We start from the raw sequence: 17,221 nt of genomic DNA, 5'->3' as shown, positions 1-17,221 counted from the left end.
GTTTTGTTTCACAATCCTCTCCAGGGTGCGGTTATCTCTCTTGCTTGTACACTTTTTTCGACCACATCTTTTCCTTCCCTTCGCCTCTCTATTAATGTGCTTGGACACTGAGCTCTGTGAACAGCCAGCCTCTTTAGCGATGACCTTTTGTGTCTTGCCCTCCTTGTGCAAGGTGTCGATGGTCGTCTTTTGGACAACTGTCAAGTCAGCAGTCTTCCCCATGATTGTGTAGCCTATAGAACTAGACTGAAAGACCATTTAAAGGCTTTTGCAGGTGGTTTGAGTTAATTAGCTGATTAGAGTGTGGCACCAGGGGCCATCAATTTTGAACCTTTTCACAATATTCTAATTTTCTGATATGATGAATTTGAGATTTTCATTTGTTGTCATTTGTAATCATCAAAATTAAACAAAATAAACATCTGAAATATATGAGTTTGTATGTAATGTATGAATATAATATACAAGTTTCACTTTTTAAATGGAATTACTGAAATCAATCTACTTTTTCATGATATTCTAATTTTATGACCAGCACCTGTAATAGCATCATTTACATAAATATAATAAAATACAAAAATAAATTGGTATGCTGTAATTAAATATAAAAAATACAGAATGAATGCTCTTTTCAGGACTAGGTTTGTCTGGTCTCCTATTTGAATAGAGATAACTACTAAACCCACTCATATGTTTTAATATTATGTTGGACTGTAATTAATTAAGAGTATACTTATACTTGGGGATTTTTCAGCAAATTTAGGTGGTAAATGACCAAAACACTTTTACCGTACATGTGAAAGACCAAACTACATTGTCTTTTGGCATGAAGGAATCTATCGATACGCTCCATTCTTTTTTCTAAGGCCTTCCGGTTCTTCTCATAAACTTGTAAGGCCAAGTTCAACTGAATAAACTGATTAATCGCCTTTATCCGCATACGACACAGCCAATCAGCTTTCAACCAAGCCTCCACGAAAGCCAATCAGCATCCAAAGTTCATGTCAAATGGCCTACAATCCGCAATCTGTCTGCAACTGAGTGCGCAGGCAGTGGTTGCGCTGTGTGACTTAATTCAGATGACCTTGTTTCAACCCACCTCCACTTCCTCCTCCACCATCGTATCTAAAACTTCATCAGAGTTTCATTCCTCCAGGACTCTTACTTCATTCTGCATCTCATTTCAACCAGTCCGGCAGAAGACCGCCATGTTGAGCCTGGTTTCTTCCCAATAGGGAGTTTTTCCTCTCCACTGTCTCTTCATGCTTGCTCATCATGGACAGGTTCTCTTAACCTGTGTTATCCAAGCTGGACTTCCATCTTCCAGGTCCTTGAGTGAAGCTCTAGTATCAGCTCACACAGTCCACTGGATCTCCCCATAAAGCTCACCATACCGTCACACCAACCAGCAGTCTACAGACTGACCAACTTAATATATCTCCACTCCACCATTAGTTCAGACCTGGGGGGAAACAGCCCTGTTCTTTACTACTGTCCATGCATATCAATCAAAATTCAGCGCCAAAGACTAATGTAACTGTGAACTATCAATACATTTCTTCTGATTGTCTTTTCTCTCCATGTGAATTTTTCAGATTGAAATGAGGCAAGAACAGTTGAGCTGCAATGAATGGCTGAGTCCAAAACTAACAGGATCCAAACATTATACAAGAAGTCTATCATACCTTTAATTCAGACTTCCCTTACAGTTGCAGGCAAACTCTTGCAACCAATGCCACTGTCTCCCAACCAAGCTTTAATTAAAAAAAAGCTATCAAGAGAGTGCCTCCACATTGGTGATCAAAGTTGGTCAGGATTTAAGAATTAATCTACTTTTCTATTTAACAGGTAAAATGTCAAATATTTTGCTTTATAACCCTTTGTTATGGTCATGCCTAAATATTTTGTGTCTTCTTTCACTGGAATCCCATATACTGTAAGGTGCTTCATTGATAATCATGTATTATTACTAACTCGCATTTTTATATCTTTAAGTATAATCCACAGGCTCTAGCAAAATGTACCTTTCTTATAAAAAAAAATGGTATATCATCCGCGAGCTGAGTTATCATCAGGGGATAATCAAATATATTCAATAGCTCAATATCTTGGCTTTTCTTGGGAAAGATCGCCAATAGCTCTGCAGCTGAAATAAATAATAAACGAGAGCCTTTTGCAGTTCAGATCTTCTGGTTGCTTGAGAGAGAGGGACTGAACTATTCATATCCATTAAAGGAAACATGTTTATAATCTTTCACCAAAGCCAATTACTCTAAGTATTTAATTAGGAAGGGATGCTTTATAGAGTGAAAAACTTTGCAGAAAATAAAACAAAGCTTTATCTTCAATAAACCAATTATAGTTTATTAAGTCAAGAATCAACTTAATATTTTTGTGTTTGGACCTATAATTAAACAATCCTCATCTCCTCACTCACCATCTGGTACTCTGGTGCCACCACCAAGGACAAGGGCAGACCGCAGCGTTTCACCTGGTCTGCAGAGAAAGTGATTGGCTGCAATCTTCCATCTCCCTAGGAACTGTACGCCTCTAAGACTCTGAGGCATACAGGTATGGTTGTGGCTGATCCCTCACACCCCAGCCACGAACTATTTCAGACAATTCCCTCTGCCATGAGACTGGGGACCAAAACCTCACGCCACAAGAACAGTTTCTTCCCATCCGCTACCAGCCCTTTCAACAAGGTCTAGAGACCCCAGCGACACTGACACTGCCTCTCTCCCTCACCCGTTCAGGACCTAGAAGCTACACCAGCGTAGCATCTACAGACCTCCTGGGTTACATTAACGCACAGTCAACTGTGTATATACACTCACCGGCCACTTTATTAGGTACACCTGTCCAACTGCTCGTTAACACTTAATTTCTAAGCAGCCAATCACATGGCGGCAACTCAGTGCATTTAGGCATGTAGACATGGTCAAGACAATCTCCTGTAGTTCAAACCGAGCATCAGTATGGGGAAGAAAGGGGATTTGAGTGACTTTGAACGTGGCATGATTGTTGGTGCCAGAAGGGCTGGTCTGAGTATTTCAGAAACTGCTGATCTACTGGGATTTTCACACGCAACCATCTCTAGGGTTTACAGAGAATGGTCCGAAAAAGAAAAAACATCCAGTGAGCGGCAGTTCTGTGGGCAGAAATGCCTTGTTGATGCCAGAGGAGAATGGCCAGGTTGGTGGTGGTGGTGTCATGGTGTGGGGAATATTTTCTTGGCACTCTTTGGGCCCCTTGTTACCAATTGAGCATCGTTGCAACGCCACAGCCTACCTGAGTATTGTTGCTGACCATGTCCATCCCTTTATGACCACAATGTACCCAACTTCCGATGGCTACTTTCAGCAGGATAATGCGCCATGTCATAAAGCTGGAATCATCTCAGACTGGTTTCTTGAACATGACAATGAGTTCACTGTACTCAAATGGCCTCGACAGTCACCAGATCTCAATCCAATAGAGCATCTTTGGGATGTGGTGGAACGGGAGATTCACATCATGGATGTGCAGCCGACAAATCTGCAGCAACTGTGTTATGCCATCATGTCAATATGGACCAAACTCCCTGAGGAATGCTTCCAGCACCTTGTTGAATCTATGCCACGAAGAATTGAGGCAGTTCTGAAGGCAAAAGGGGGTCCAACCCGTTACAAGCATGAGGTACCTAATAAAGTGGCAGGTGAGTGTAGTATAAACATAGCTATATACTATATATTGTATATAATGTATTGTTTGTTTTATGTTGTAGATTTCTCTGCTTGGGATCACAAGGGGACACAAAAGTTGAGAAAGTCTGAGAATTGTATATGAGTTTGAGATATTTTATGAAACTTGATAGGAGACTTAATCAAGCTTTAGTACATTTTATCGCTCCAGACAAAAAAGAGACATAGGAGAAATAAACCTTAGTCTCATATTTGTGTCACACATTTATCTAGGAGAAGTACATGATTTCATTTCAGATTTTCCTTTCCTCTGGGCTGTTTTATTAGTTTTTATGTACATTTTGTGTTTGGTTAAGATTCTTTCCCATGTCTATCTGTTCTGGTCATTACTTGAATCCCCCAGCACCCTCTGCTTTCACTGGTCTCATCTGTACATCACTTTCCACCTGACTACTTTTAATTGTTTTTGTCATGCCTTTTTCACGCTCCCTTTATTTATGTTCTTGGGTTTTCACTGATCTTTCACTTGTTAGTCACATTTCTCTGTTTGGGCAACTATTTCTTTACCCGAGTTCCCTTCTCAGATCGTCTTGTGGCAGCATGCAAGTTTTGAGGTTTTTCCACAACAATTATAAGTCTAGTCATGCTCTTTCCTATTTCCTGTCTATACTTTGGTCCAACTTTAAACAAACCATTGCAGACAGAAAACAAAAAGCAAAAGACTTGTAACAAGACACCAATCATTAACATATAACCAGAGTCAAAATAAAAATATTGTTGTTTAAACCTTAGCTTCTATTGCAAAACCTAAAAAAGGCTTTTGAACTTATGCACACAATCCATCCAGATTGAGTGCATTTGAGCTATTTATGAATAAGCACTGAGCTACAACATCTATTCTGCAAATGAGTCCTGGTCCCTTATAACCTCATAGAAAACCCCTTATTTCTCTGGTAAGAGTTATAAGGTAAATATCACACTATTAGAAATCCCTCCTTCAGTGATAGAGATTATTATTAGACTAGTAGGAAACATTTGATACCAATGCAATTCTTCTGGCCAAATCAAAATGTTAAGGTACAATATGAGGACTATTAGAAAAGGTAAAAAAAGTATGGTTTCGTTTTAAAGAACTGCTGGTAGAAAACTTTTTTTTTTCTAAGAAAATATGCAACATAACTAATAAAATCATCTAAATCTCAAGGCAAAATGAGTCCCCTGTAAATATTTCTGGTCATGTTACACACTTTTTAGTTTATAAAAAAATCCAGTTCAAATCAGCAGAATCACCTCACACAAACTGTAGAGCACTGTCATGGTGGAGTAATAATTAAGGTTTATTTTACAGCCAAAAGACTTGGACACCTTTAGTCAGTCTTAATCCAATTAAAAACCAAGAGACATTTCCGGAAGTGACTAAACTTCCTCTTTCGCAGCGTAGGTGTAAAGTTTTTACACCATAATTTAAAGCAATAGAAATATCCCTTGTACATTTTTATCAACTTTATAAACCTTTATTCATGGCAGTGACTCAGCCAATTACACAACAGCAAAGCAAAGTGAACTTCAACATGGTTTTTGGTAGATGTTGGTCAGAGTATTTCAGAAACTATTAATACACTGATTCTTAACAGTCATAAAAAAGAGAAGTTATTCAGTGACTACATAGATTTTTTTTTCTTATATCCCTAATTTAATTTCTTAATACTCTGGAAAAATAACAAGGGACCCAAATAAAAGCTGCCTTCAACTTGGTTAGTTTTGCTGTTGAACCACTAGAGGGCATAATTACACCTTCAAAACATGTCAGACAGTCCCTTTACCAAGAATCACCAAAAGTAAATATCACATTAAATAGTGACTAACAGGGTGCATAAATTCAGTAAGTAACAAGATTGATCACTCAATTTTTTTGGTTCCTAAAAAAGTAAAAAAAAAAAAAAAAAAAAAAGAAAAAAAAAAAAAAAAAATGAACGCTTACTTTTTATTTGAAAATGGATCAATGGGCTCTTCTTTATGAAGAAAACTGGCTAGGATCAATTACTTGCACAGAGATAAAAGAAGTATACTGTTTTCAATTATACATTAAATGTGACTTTATTCCTGATGTTTGAAGATGAGCGTTATTGTGCAAACCTCAAGAGACTGCTGATGGAGAGCACATGTGACTTTTTTGGGGAAGCAATCTGATAAAACCTCAGAGACCTTTAACTGAGCCATTCAACATTCATAGGAAAAGATAAGAGACGGGAAAGACAGCTGTATGAAAAGATAGAGAAAGGGAAAAACACACACAAAAGGAAAAGTTATGGGAGCTAACAGCCGTCGTGTACCTCACAATGGCTCTCGCTAAAGTTAGAGTCTCTTCTGATCTTCTCCCAGCTGGACACCTGCTTTTCAGTCCGTCTTTCTCTCCTCTGATCTGACTTCAGACACTGGAAGGCCTTTTGACATCCCCCAAACTGTCAAAGTACCCCAGAAATCAAACATGGTCGCATACTGTTGGGATCAAAGACCCGCAGGTAAACCAGATGAAGATGCAGCCACATACAACTTTACCTGAAAGGGAAGGCTTCTTATTTTAAGTCTACGCACAAATGCTGCTTCACTGTACCAAGGGTATTGATTAAGACAAAAAGGAAAAGGGAAGCAACCAAAAAATTTGGAGAGATAACAGAAGCTCAGACGGACTATTTAAGGAGACCTTTGTTTAGATCACAAAGAAATGTTGTGCCTGTTCTTCATCTGACACAGACCAAGCTTCCACCGGCTCTCCATCAGATCAGACAGTCTGCCAGTTACTTAAATCCCATCCCAAAGACATCAAATATCCCCCCACTCCCCACGTCTACCCAACTGTGCTCAGCTAGTCTTTGTCTCAGTTTTTTTTGAGAGTTTCCTGGGTCACAATCCTACCTGTAAATGTAATGTCTGCAATATGTTGCATATTTCTGGGAAATTGTCCCCTCCAAGTAACACATAAAGGACTTTATGTTGACTTACATTTGTTTTAGTTACTGCATTTATAGCCTGACAATTACCCTAATGGTCAAGGTAAGGCATACATCAGTTTTGCCCTAATTGTTCCTAATTTCTAACATTAAAAGTGGCCGTCCACCACATTAGGACTAGCCTTTGCTCTCCACTTGGCCTGTTGGTCCTCAGAAGGTTAATAAATATACTAAAAACACTCCTAAATAGACATAGTTTGGATTAGCATAACATAAACAATACAGCAGGATACGGGAGAGATATCCCCGGCTTAAGTAAATCACAGTGATAAAACAAATGCATTTTGCAGTCATGAAGGAGAAGCAAATCATTTGAACAGATATAAGCTCAGTTGAAGGGGTGTCATTAATAGTCTCTCACGTAAAGATATAGTGAAGTTTTGCGAATTTTTAAAATATTCGCCCTCTCCACTTAAAAAAAGAAGCACATGCACAACCCTGTACCAGTTCCTGAGAAGGAACGCTTATTAAACGTGTGCTAGAGTGTGCACGAGCCAATTTCTCCTCGTGCACACTCTGCTTAAAAGTTGCTGTTTGCATCGCTAGAACAAGCTTACTTTCCAAAAGAACATTTGAAATTTTTACACTATGTCGAACTCACCTTTGGTAAGTGAAAATGGTGATGAGCACGTAGGAAGGCCTTACGTCAACATATCACCAGAATGATTGACAATTAGGAGGACCACTTATTTTGATGATCCACAAAAAAAGACATCCTCCAATATACGTTTAAGTACAAGATTTGATTCAAGATTTGCAGGATCCACATTCAAAATTATAGCTATAGCCAAAATTCCTATTGTTTCTTTGAGGAAGCATAATCACAGTCTAATGGCATCCATTATTTACACCTTTAGCAAATTATGGGAAGAGTTTTTGTTTGTTTTTAATAAAAATTTCAAACATTAGGAAGTTATTGTAATTTGCCTAAGTTGGAGAAGTCACTCTCATTCTTGATGTGTCTCCTTATTCTACGAGGGCTTGTATTCTGATAAAGGCAGTTTCAAAGTTCTTCAAAGAGATAAGACTCGCTGCAGTACTGCTGTATTGGACCTCCTACCTTCAGCTAGGGTTGTTGATGTACCCAGTTTTGTTCATATTTTATATTTAGACCATGGTACTTTTATGAAATGCCCGGCAGGGAGAGGTTTCTTACCTACTTTAACACTTAATGGTTTAAAGTGATTTGTTTCTCTGCTGTGATGAACTGTAGCCTTTTCTCTTAGTTTGATAGCCTGGCTCTTCTCCATTCCACCAACTTTGAAAGTGTTTCCAGTACGGGTACCAACTTTTTACAGTCCTATTCAGCTGTGATCATAACTGATTCTGAGCAGGGACAAAAAAAGGCAGTAATGGTACTGAAAAAAAGTAAAACTTTTGATAAATATTTGCTGCCTTCTTCTCATTACACTACATTTACTGCACTTACCCACCTGCAATATACAATGACACAAATTGCTGCCAAAGGGGCCCTAGAGCTGCAATCAAAGCACTTAAGGTGAAACAAAGGTATCTAAAAGCTACTTAAGAGTAAAATACCAGATGATGGTAAAAAAGAATTATGTCCGCTATTTGGAAGTATTTTCAAGTAAACGAGGACGACAAAAGTAAAGCTAGTTGCAAAATATGTAAATCAAACATCTTAAGACACAACACCACGCTGAACACAAGCAGTTCTCTCATGCCATTGGGAAACTACAACAACCAACTTTGCCGCAAACGCTGAAGAAGTGGGAGAAGATGTCCAGAGACAATCCACACGCAATGAAGATAACAGAAGCTATTACCCAATGCATTGCCCTAGATGAACAGCCATTGAAAATATTGGATTCCAACGTATTCTTAGCATAACTGCGGAATGGGTTGACAAAGATCTTACCCTGCAGAGGGCTGTCTTGCATGCAAAACATTTTCGGGGATCACACACTAGCCAACCATCATGGATGTGTTTGACGAGATGCTCCGGAAGTGGAGAGTTCCCAAAACTTTGATTCATGTTGTGCTACGTGATAATGCTAAAAATATGATCAAAGCCATGACGGATGCCTTCCAATTAAAATACACAAGTGTAACTCTGTTTAATGAGCCAAATGAAAATACAAATTTTCAAATTGATTCTGAGGAGTTAATGGCACTTACCGGTAATAGTACACGTATCTGTACTCGGTATCGGCAAGTACTGCATTTGAAGTACTTGTAATCTGGTATCGGTACATCCCTAATGAAACTTGTCAGAGTAGTCTAATCCACTCTGATAGAGTGAATAATAATATACCAGGATATGACAACTACAAAACTTATAGATGATTAAGATACTAAACATAAGGATGAATCAACCTAGGCTTAAAACCAGCCCTTCTCATGCTGACACAATCACAATGCCTGCAGGATATAGGATAATAGCATAACATAACACAATGGAATGAAATTTTCCAAATATATCATTACAGTTCCTAAACTGTTTGACATATTTATGGATACGGGAATAAGCCGGGATTGGATTCTGTTTCTTTTTTTTTTTTTTTTTTCTGTTTGTTTAGACTTGTGCTTCAGATTTATAAGGGTTACGAAAAGGTCATTTGCTTTAGGTTCGGAATCTTTTCAGAATAAAAATACACTAAAACTTATAACGCTCCTAAATCAGTTAGGGTAATGCTAATAGAATCATAGTGCCCATGTTCCACACTGGAATATTACATTACAACATTCAGTTTGAAACAGCAGAGAGTCTGTGCTGTCAGGGTCTCTGCCAGCAGAACAGTCCAGACAGCGTGTCTAGTTAATGGTACAGAATGTAAGAAAAAAAAAAAAAAGGGGTTTCTATACAAAGTTAGCCTCAAAGAAGTTTTCCCTAACTTCATACATTCCATTTCTTGACAGCAACAGAGACATACGTATGTATTCATGCTGATAATTTGGAACAATTCAATTTTTGACTTTGTGAACGCTTCCAATTAAAAACGCATCGGAATGTCCCATTGAAATTATTGACATGAATTTCTCCGGTTGTGCATGTAAGTTTTTATCTTGCACATGAACCCCAGGAGCTGCCTCACTGGCTCTCCTCAGATGCTGTGCAATTTTTTGGGCTTGATTAACCACTTAGTTCAGTCTCTTAGACACAAGATTGCAGGGAAAAAGCATGTAATGAAGTGCTTTTGAATTTGCATTCTTAAGAGCCTTAACAGATGCCTTGATTTGCCTCTCCCCTTGCTGTTTGTTCTCTGTCAAGAGACGTCTGCTATTTTAACAGTAACGCACACCAAGTGTCCATCCAGCCTCCTCCATATTGCTCCCTCATCAATGTAACTGCAATGAATAAACACAATCAACATGCATCTGAAGGAGAATTTGGAGGCTTTTTTCAATCGCTGATAGCTTGTTCATCATTGTCATTATGCTGATGAGCTTGACCGCAAGCGTCACATTGGAGCCCTTTTTCTCTCTGTATTGAAATTTCCACAGATTTATAAAGCTGACCAAAAACACTTCTGTGTTTTCTTCTTCTTAAACGGTTAACAGTGATGCTTGGTTTTGGACAAACTGTCTCAAGGATTTGAAATTATCATACCACCTGTCTGCTCTTCAAAGTCAAGTTGTTGTTTTTCAATATTAAGGCACATCTGTGAGCTTTTTTAACATATTTTCTTACATTACATTTGCATTACTGGTATTTTATGTAGACCAACATAGAAGGACAGATGCAGCTGTGAATAAATATTATAGGATAAAGAGTTTTTAGGTTTTTTTAAAACAAAAAAAGGTACGATGTACATTTGTATTTCCTTTCTGACCCACCCAGGGCCGTGCACAGAGCTAAAAAATGACTGAGGTCATGAGTTAGAACTTCTAGGCTGGTTCGGCAGCATGCACCCCAGAGATGTTATTTATTCCATTATTTAAATCTGGCCAATTTCAGAGTCTTAAGGAGCAAAAACATCATTGTGAGTTTTTAAAAGGTTCCGCTGTGAATCTCTTCTCTCCTGTCTCCCCTATCAGACATTTCAGACATTATAAACCAGATTTTTATGCACTGAAAAAAATATTTCAACCATTTTTGGCATTTACTTAATCATATTTAGTTACTTTAACACAATTGTTTCAAGTTAGCAGGGTAGCATATAAAAAAAGTAACTAAATATGATTAAATAAATAGAAAAAAACGGTTGCATTATTTTTTCAGTGCATCTTTCTTTTAAAGCTTCTGTCTACAACTGGTTAGAAAGGTGAAACAAAAGACATTCCAGTATAAATAAGATTAGTTGCTTCATATTTACTTGAGCTTTCCCAGACCCTGTTATACTAATATGTTAATGACGGTGCCTAATATAACATATTCCTATTATAATCTTACACATCACTTCAGATATAACGCATTTTATATCCAACTTTCGAAACAGTTAAGGTGCCGTACCTGCTCCTCCTCAGTGCTCCTCCTGCTGCTTGGCCCAACGCTTGGTTCGACTCAGCCTTTTCCTCCTTATCCTGTTTTCCCTTAAGTGAAAAAAATCAACACAGGCAAACACTAAAATTATAGAAATCAAAATAATAGGCATTTCAAAATCATATTTCAATTAGTTTTATTTGCCATTTCAAAGGCAAATAAAACTAATTGGTTTCAGAGAAGCCCATTGTCAAAGAATAAAATCGTCAAGCTAGATATTATTAAGTATAAATATTGTACAAACTAGATAAACATGCAAATTTATTCATGTATGAAAGATAAATATAGGAGTCTACTACATGACAGCATTTCAATTCAGTTCAATTCAGTTTATTTCTATAGCGCCCATTCACAACACGTCATCTCAAGGCACTTTACAGTTCACCAGATCATCAAGTCAAATTGCTTCTGTTTTCTATCTAAGGAAAACCAGTTGATTGCATCGACTCATTGACTCACACTAAGCATGCTTGTAGCAACAGTGGAGAGGAAAACTCCCTTTTAACAGGAACAAACCTCCAGCAGAACCAGGCTCAGTGTGAGCGAACATCTGCCGCGGCCGACTGGGATTTAAGGAGACAGAAGCAAAGATACATAAAAGGCGCCCCCATCCAGGAACCACACAGCCAGGCAGACGAGCTCTGAGCCAGCTCCCATGTCAAAGGATGAAGAGAGCACATCCAGCCAGTCACAGTCAAAAAGAAGATAAAAATAGGGCATTTTGAGGCTTTTTGAAGAAGCATGGTGACTCTTGAAGTATGAGCAAGCTGTCACAGAAAATTATTGAAAATGACCGGATGATTCATTTTGTTTCTGTGCACGACTTCCACAGTCTACTCCTTGCCATCTGCATTGAGTAGACAGTTCAACATCCAACAGTGAGTAACCAATGCTGAATAAACATTTCATTTTCATCATTCGCAATGTGATCAACAACTTAAGCCGCTCTCCACCTGCATTAGCAGCTCAATGTGCTCCTCTTCAAGGGACTGATAGAATCGCGTGGCAGTGGCTTGTGTGTGGCAGTTACCATAGCAACAGTGCATGTTGGCTTAGCATGATTATTTTTTATTAGATAGTTGTGCTAATTTTCGCTCTTCAAATATAAAACACCTCACAGTTTAGTGGGAGACCAAGGTCGTCATCCCATGGCCAGTTTCACTGTAATATATTGTAGTTTATATCACAATTTAAGCAATAAGTAAATTGATAAAATACCGGGGACAGGGCCTCAGTGTCCTCAATGGTAGTTACAGCCCTGCACCCACCTGAATAATCCCCATAGCCACCAACTAGTTTTAGTTTTTTCTTATTTGTATATACAGTCCATGATTTAGCATTGAACCCAATCATTTTGGATTTTTTAGGTGTGACCAAGAAGAAAGCTACTGTTTAAAAAAAAATCACAAGAACTACTGTTTGAAATTTAGCCAAAATGTATATTTTGAAGTTTTTTTTGGGGTGGAACATGTTATACTCATTATGACGCAAAGTGGTGGTAGCATAATGCCTGGGGAAACCTTTTCTCCATGGGAAGATTGAAATAAATCCTAAAGGAAAAAAATCTGCTTTTGGCTGCAAGAAACATGACAATAGCCCTAAAACAGCCAGCCAGAGCTACAAAGGAACAATTTTGAATAAAACATATATATTAGACAACAGACTACAAGATAAAACCTAATGCTAGCTGGCCATAATTCAAACAGCTATTCAACACTTGCTTCCTCCAGCTAGAATGACATACACACATTTTGCAAGGAAAATTGGGAAATAAATTGCAGACTCTGGGTGTGCTAAGCTTGTGAAAACATAAACAAACAGTAGTAACTGGAGAGAAAAAAGGTCCTAAATAGAAGCAATAGTAAATAGAATATTTAGATGTATTTTTTTTGTGGTTAAATGAAAATATGTAGAAAACTAAAACAAGCATCCAACAAAGAGCATCTGCATACCATGTTTTTAGTTGAAGAATCTGTTGTAATTTACTAGGTAAGTACCCTCAATATGCTGTAATTTCCAGAAACAAAAACAAAAATTTTAAAGCTAGAACAAACACAGAATGATTGGAATGATTCTCAGTTTTTTTCTTTCTTCAAAATAATGTATTTTTTATCATGACTAATTTATCACAAATATCGGTTTTTATGTCACTCAATGACTTGCCAGAATTACTAATTATTTCTGCCTCGGGTATGCGGAGGGCTGACGTAAAAGTTTCCCTTTGCACCTCGCTCCGGGGCACTAAAGAAAAAGAGGAAATATAAATTTGGTTTAAATCTAGGCCCCTTTCACTTGCTCATGCTTCCAAGATTGATTCAGACAACAATAGGAGGCACTTCAATTTGGACCATTTGACGCCAAGATCAGAAATGAAGATAAAGCACTAAAGGGCTGCTATTTTCCGTGGACTGAAAACAACAGGTAAACTGAGAACCAGAGAAAATTTTTTAAATAGAATTTCATGCTAAAATTAAAAAAATTCAGCCTGGTGATGGGATGGGTGATGTATAGAACACTTGCATTGTATGCTCATAGTGTGTAGTAAAAATACAAGCTTGTACTTGAATTACAAAATTCTAATATATATATATATATATATATATATATATATATATATATATATATATATATATATATATATATATATATGAAAATGAAAAATTTGAAAAACTAAAGAAATTATATGATTTGATTCTTTTATTAGACAAGGCAAACAAAAGCACTTATTTTTTTAATTGTTGCTGAATAAAGCATGTTTCCTGTTATATCTATCTAGTGTTCTTATATATATATAAATAATAGAATGCTTTCTAAATTTATTTGTGGGCTCCAAATGTTGTTTGTGTTGAATTGCTTATATCAGCTGTTAAATTCTGCAGGTTCTCTCTTTAGATACTCAGGCTGTAATTGGGCATTTAACATCTGTTTATTTGTATTATTTTAATAGACCATGTAGAATGCAGAAGGTTGTCCGAATAACAACACCAATACACCAGAATAGTAGTATGAAAGCCAGCCAGCATCTGGTTGCTTAAAAAACATGCCTGTAAGAATAAAATGCACCACTATAATGTGTCAAAAGATGCACTCTTTAAGTTTCCATGCATCCTGATCAAAATGTTTCAAATCTGCCAGACTCCAGTTTGCTCTGTCAGAGAAGTAAAAGTGTAGCTGCCCTCATTCAGCTAAATGACCACCACTTCAGAGCAACAGGTAGGGTAGGGGCAGCATTATAATACTTTACTCCTTTAGACGGGATTAGACTTAGACTTAGACTTAGACTTAGACTTCTTTATTTGTCATTTTGTATGCACAGGGTGCATACAGAACGAAATTGCGTTACATACAGCTTATGAACGTTGCATTGATATTTCACAATGGCACGAGTTATAGAAAAATACAAAAAGTGCAGCAGTGGTCAAAGTGTGAACAGTGCAGAGGATAAGAGACAGTGTGCAAGTTGCAGTGGTTCAGTGCAAAATGGCATTTGTGCAAAAAATGCGTTATTGAAAAATACAATGAGATGAACAATTTAAAGGGCTAAAAGTTAAAAGTTCAGCAGCATTTGATGCCCGATAATGTGCAATAGGTGCAGAGTTCGGATTGTGGATCAAAGGTTCAACAGTCTGATGGCAGTGGGGAAGAAGCTGTTGCACAACCTGGTGGATCTGCAGCGGATGCTGCGGAACCTCTTTCCAGAGGGCAGCAGGGAGAACAGTCCATGGTGGGGGTGTGAGGGGTCTTTGATGATATTACGGGCTCGGGACACACAGCGCTGTGATGAAATGTCCTTAATGGAGGGAAGAGGAGCCCCAATGATTCCTTCCGCTGTCCTCACCACCCTCCTCACATTCTTCCAGTCAGAAGCTCTGCAGCCTCCACACCACAGAGAGAGACAGCTGGTCAGAACGCTCTCTATGGTGCTTCTGTAGAAGGTTGTGAGGATGGGCGGGGGCAGGCGGGCTCTCCTCATCCTCCGCAGAAAGTACAAGCGCTTCTGTGCCCTCTTCACTAGAGATGAAGTGTTTACAGTCCAGGTGAGGTTGTCCGTGATGTGCACCCCCAGGAACTTTGTGCTGCTGACCACCTCCACAGCTGAGCTGTTGATGAGCAGTGGAGCATGGTGGGGGCGGTTTTTCCTGAAGTCGACGATGATCTCCTTCGTCTTCTCCACGTTCAGGATCAGACTGTTTTCACTGCACCAGTCCACCAGCTGCTCCACCTCCTCTCTGTAGTCCCGGTCGTTGTCGTCCCTGATGAGGCCCACCACCGTGGTGTCGTCCGCAAACTTCACGATGTGATTGGTGGTGAACCTGGGGACGCAGTCATATGTCATCAGGGTGAACAGCAGGGGGCTCAGGACGCAGCCCTGAGGGGAGCCCGTGCTGAGGGTGATGACATCAGAGGTGTTCTGACCGACCCGGACTGACTGAGGTCTGTTGGTGAGGAAGTCCAGCAGCCAGTTTCGAAGGGGTGTGTTGAAGCCCAGATGTTCCAGCTTTCCCACCAGGCGCTGTGGGATGATGGTGTTAAACGCTGAACTGAAGTCCAGGAACAGCATCCGCACGTGGGTGTTCTTCTCCTCCAGGTGGGCCAGGCTCAGGTGAAGAGCAGAGGAGATGGCGTCCTCAGTGGAGCGGTTTCGCCGGTAGGCAAACTGGAACGGGTCGAGTGTTGGGGGGAGACTGGAGACGATGTGTTCCTTTACCAGCCTTTCAAAGCACTTCATCATGATGGGAGTCAGTGCGACGGGCCGGTAGTCGTTGTAGCAGGTGACTTGAGGTTTCTTTGGCACTGGGATGATGGAGGCAGACTTGAAGCATGCTGGCACTGTGGCTTGCTCCAGCGAGGTGTTAAAAATGTCCGTGAGGACACCAGCTAGCTGACCTGCACACTCCTTGAGCACCCGCCCAGGTATGTTGTCGGGACCTGGGGCCTTCCGCGGGTTGACCCTCCTCAGAGTCTTCCACACGTCGGCTGTGTCAAGGCAGAGAACCTCCTCTTCCTGATGTGGGACAGCCTTCACTGCTGGAGTGCGATTTAGTGCCTCAAACCTCCCAAAGAAGTTATTTAGTCCGTTTAGGAAGTCAGCATCAACTTCATCCACCGGGGCAGGGGGCGTGTTGTAGTCTGTGATCGCCCGTATGCCTTGCCACATGCTCCTGGTGTTGTTGGCGTCGTGGAACAGATGCTGGATTTTCTGGTTATGGTTCCGCTTTGCTAACCTGATGGCACGGTTCAGGGTGGCTCTAGCTGTCCTCAGTGCCTCCTTGTCACCAGACTAGCTCCTTGTCACCAGACAATTATCAGTTTTGAAACTGTTTACCTGTTTTTGCTTGCAGTGCTGCTTTTGCAGCTCCATACTACCCCAGACATAACATCCCAAAAATGATCAATCTGGAACAAAACTATATTTTTTCTATCATATAATGAAGCATATGCAATAAAATACAAAAATGCACAAATATGTGAAAATATGTTTGTACACTGTTCATCTAAAATTGTAAAGATTTAATAAATTGGAATAATGAGAGAATAAGGATGCTCACCATTTCCCTAGGTAATCTTAAATTAGATTTACAATTTTATTGTGTTTCATGTTAACATCCATACACTCATATCATTTTTAAGAAAAGGCATTTAAATTATAATAATTAATGGATACACCCCCCCTTACATTTTGTTTATTTACTCATCAGATACCATGCAACTCTGTTAAATACATGCTGCACATGACATTACAGAACCCCATGGTGTCCTCATTTAACTTTTATGGGCACTCTTGTCTTCAATGTTTGTCTGAGAGCAGCTTTGAATGATCAGAATGACACAGCTGGAAAACTTCCCTCCTAAGGGAACTTCCTCATTTCTTTAGTCATCTGATTTTATTTACAATATTTCAAGAAAAACTCAGGACTTCTCTAAATTGCATCACGGGGATGTTGTTTTTTTTTTTTTCTCATTATTTTGGAGCGTTGCGTGTGCAGACTTTGAGCAGAACGAGGGGAAAACTATGTGGAATAAAAATCTGGTAATCAGTGCAGGGCATATGTAGAGGACTCATAAGACAATGACTCACAACT

Source organism: Cyprinodon tularosa, unplaced genomic scaffold (assembly GCF_016077235.1).
Source record: "Cyprinodon tularosa strain WSP-4 unplaced genomic scaffold, ASM1607723v1 ctg520, whole genome shotgun sequence".
Classification (NCBI taxonomy): Eukaryota; Metazoa; Chordata; class Actinopteri; order Cyprinodontiformes; family Cyprinodontidae; genus Cyprinodon; species Cyprinodon tularosa.
This window is presented reverse-complemented; position numbering follows the sequence as displayed.